Below are 4,238 nucleotides of genomic sequence, written 5' to 3'. Positions count from 1 at the left end.
GCTGTTCAGCAGTAATAAAACTGGACCCGTCATAGAAAATATTCTGCGTTCAAATCTTGGGGCCTCCTTTTTTATGATGGGCCAGTGTGTACTCATGTTATAGGTTGACCGAGACTGAGAGTAGATTGCGGTTTTGAAATCCTGCTGCGGGTGCCTGTCTCTGTCTCTATTTCACTCTCATAGATGATAGAAATGGGAAAATACCAATAATGATCATGATAAAATTTTGAGCCAGTGCCTTTCTTTTAATATTTTGATTATAAAAAATTTGATCATAGATTTATATCATTTGGGGACTAGCAGATGGCATAATGCTTACGTCACTGGACTCCCACATAGTGGACCATGGTTCGAGATCTGAACCCAGCAACTTAACTCACACTGGACACGTGTGCATGCATGACCAAAGTATCGAGAGGAGAATGGAGGTGAAGGGATTGTACTATGACCATTCTCCCTGGGAGGTGATTTCTCACTCTCTATCTCTCTGTCTCTCTGTGTCTCTCAGAATGTCCACATACCCATTAGAAAAATCTCTTTTAAAAAATAGAATTTACAAAGTAAATGGATGTGAATACCAGATATAGTGTGTATGAAAGAGTAGAGTCTGAGGAAGGACATTTAGAAGGAAAATAGAGAGGCAAAGCATTAATTGGACAAAGAAATGTGGTATTATCTGTTGAAGAAAATTTGATAGTTTTGATAAAACTGGAATAGGCTGGATGATTCAATTTGTAAGCTAAATAATGTGATTAAATGTATAAAAGAACATGAAATTTAAAATATTTAAAAAATAGAATTTATGAGACCAGCAGTTAGCATAACAGGTATGTCGCTGGACTCCCATGTAGTTGACCGTGGTTTGAGTCCCAGAATCAGTGGCTTAAAACTCACGCTGGGCACGTGTTCGTGCGTGCCAAGATCCCAAGAGGAGAACGGAGGAGAAGGGATAGCGACATGGCCATTCCCCCCAGGGGGTGATTTCTCGCTTTCTGTCTCTCTGTCTCTCTCTGTCTGTCTGGTGAGCACACACGTCCTATAGCAAAAACCTCTCAAAAAAGAAAAATAGAATATATATCATTAGATGTGTCAGGCACTATATTCTTGTACATTTTTAAGTAATTAGAGTAGATAGCTTTTAAAAGCAAAACAAAATTGAATTCAAAAAATCTATTAAGGTTTGTAAGATTTTTTTCTTAGTATCAGAAAATTAAATATAAAGATGGATTTGATTTTATTTATTAGCTTTTGATCTATTGTGGTAGAAAAGTCATTTCATACTAAATAAAGACATCTACATTTATTTAAGTGATTATTTTGAAATTTTCTTTGTAAACTCCTTAGATTTTTGTATTTGTTTGTTTGTTTATTTGTTTATCTTTTGTTTAGGGTTTGGGTGCTCACCAGAGTCAGAGAGAAGGAAAGTGGGAAAGCCTCATTGCAGGGACTGTGGACACATCATAGGCCCTTCTCCCAACGAGATTTACCTGTGCCCAGTATGTTTTTCAAGCTACAAGTATGAGAATTGAACTGCCTGGTCTGCTGTGTGGAATCCAGCCCAGTTAGTTACCCAGGGTCAATCAGGATCTAGAAAATTTTCATGGCTTTTCAAAGTTCTATGATCTACCATCACCCAAGACAAGTGATTCTCTTCTGAGGTTACTACTGGCAGGTGAATCACAGCCTAATGCTGCCTCACAATGCCTATGTCATGAACTTCACTTTCTCTCACCGTGTAAGCATTATTTATCTTACATGATCACAAGAGTGAGTTCACTACAATAAAATATTTTAAGAGACAGATTTGGAGTAAGTCTATATTAAAACCGCTTTAACTATCCACCACCTGCTGGCCCCTCTTTGTGGGTGGTTATAATGTTTAAATAGTCTCAGGGACCAGCAGTTGGTGTCATGGCTATGTCGCTGGACTCCCATGTAGTTGACCGCTATTCAAATCCCGGACCTGGTGACTTAAACTTGAGCTGTGTGTGTGTGTGCATGCATGCCCAAGATCCCGAGAGGAGAATGGAGGAGAAGGGATTTCAGTATGGCCATTCCTCCTGGGGTGGGGAGGGTGATTTCTCACTTTCTGTCTTTCTGTCTCTCTCTGTCTTTCTGGAGAATGCATGCACACAATAGCAAAAATCTCTCCCCCCAAAAATGTTAATTGTCTCAGCTAGCAGAATCACCAAAATCACCAATCTCTAATAATTGTCATTAGAATAAAAAAAAAAGAAAAAGAAAAAAAACCTAGGCCATTGGCATGGAGCAAGGATAAGAATTAATATCACATTTTCCCCTAATATTTCATGGCTCTTTTCACAAAAGTGTAAGTCACAAGTAACCTTAAAAAGCTTACAATAGATAAGAAAGTGAGCAGATATTTTAGGAAACAAATTACATGCAAGTAATTCTAGGTTGTGTTGGTATATAGGACATGATCAAAATTAAGAAAATGGAGCTTAAAAAACATATAGTTAAAATTTTACTAAAGTGGCATTAATGAAAATTAAGATTGACACTGAAGAGAAAAAAATAAACAGAAATAGCAGCTTTGACAGAGAAAGATTTTAGGAAAATGGTGTAATGTTGAAAATAATGATGAAGTGGTAATCTATGGATATTTCTTTTGTGATTTCCAAAGTCATTTTCTTTAATGATGAATAGATTCTTTAAACTTTACTAATCTTTATGCAATTCCTGAGACAAAAATTTAACACACACGTGCATGATGTGCCTTCATTCATGATTCCCACAGTTTTAGTTAGTTACCCCATGGTCAATTAGAATCTGGAAATTTTCATGGCTTTTCAAGTTTCTATGATCTAGCATCACCCAACACAAGGGATTCTCCTCTGAGGTTACCATTGGAAGGTAAATTGCAGCCTGTTGCTACCTCACAATGCCTATGTCATTCACCTCACTTCCTCTCACCATGTAAGCATTTATTTTCTTACATAATCACAAGAAGAGTGAGTTCAGTACAATGACATATTTTAAGAGACAGAGATAGAAAAAGACCATATTCATGGGACCCGCTGTTAGCGTAATGGCTCTGTTGCTGGACTCCCATGTAGTCAACCGCGGTTCAAGACCGCGTGGCTTAAAACTCACACCAGGCACGTGCGCGTGTGTGCCCAAGATCCCGAGAGCAGAATGGAGGAGAAGGAATTGCGGCATGGCCATCCCTCCTGGGGGGTGATTTCTCACTTTCTGTCTCTCTGTCTCTTTCTGTCTGTCTGGTGTGCGCACGCGCCCTATAGCAAAAACCTCTCCAAAAAAAGAGACCATATTCACATATTTTATTACAATATATTGTAATAATTGTTCTATTTTACTATTATTGTTGTGAATCTTATAGTGACTAATTTATAAATTAAACTTTCATCATTGGCATGTATGCATAGAAAAAAATAGAATATGTATAGTGTTCAGTATTACCTGAAATTTCAGACATGCAATGGAAGTCTTGGAATATGTGTCCCACAGATAAGGGGGTAACTGAAGTATGCATTTACTGGGAGAATAAAAAACTGTTTCCTCAGTAAGAGGAAAAAACAGGACAGATAGAGGAAAATCGACATAAATTTATTTAAGGAACTTCAGTACAAAACTGACAAATTATTTGGGAACAATGAACCAAGTAGGGGTACCGTATATTTGAACATTATTGTTGCATAAATGTATAAACATAACCCTTTTAAATTTTAGTCATCCTACCTGAAATTATCAAAATATTCTTGGGAACCAGCAGTTAGCGTAATGGCTATGTCGCTGGACTCCCACGTAGTCGACGGCAGTTCACGTCCCGGACCTGGTGGCTTAAAACTCACCCCGGGCGCGTGTGCGTGTGTGCCCAAGATCCCGAGAGGAGAATGGAGGAGAAGGGATTGCAGCGTGACTATCCAGCCTGGGGGGTGATTTCTCGTTTTCTGTCTCTATGTCTCTCTCTGTCTGTCTGGCGAGCTCACACGCCCTATAGCGAAAATCGCTCAAAAAAAAAAAAAATATTCTCATGGATCCTAAGGATCACACTTTCAGAACACAAAGACGAACATTTTAGTGGAGCAAATGTTCCCTAGGACTACATGTGGCTCTATTCCAGTGATAACAGGGAAGTTTGAAGAAGCTCATCTGTATGTTATAAAAAGAAAAAGAAGGGCGGGGGTGAATTACACATTTTTAAATAGAAGCTTTAGCTCCACAATTCTTATCTCAACAGAAAAGGCAGACATGAC

This window comes from Tupaia chinensis, unplaced genomic scaffold (assembly GCF_000334495.1).
Source record: "Tupaia chinensis unplaced genomic scaffold, TupChi_1.0 Scaffold144295_1, whole genome shotgun sequence".
In the NCBI taxonomy this organism is placed as follows: Eukaryota; Metazoa; Chordata; class Mammalia; order Scandentia; family Tupaiidae; genus Tupaia; species Tupaia belangeri.
Note: the sequence above shows the minus strand (reverse complement) of the source record.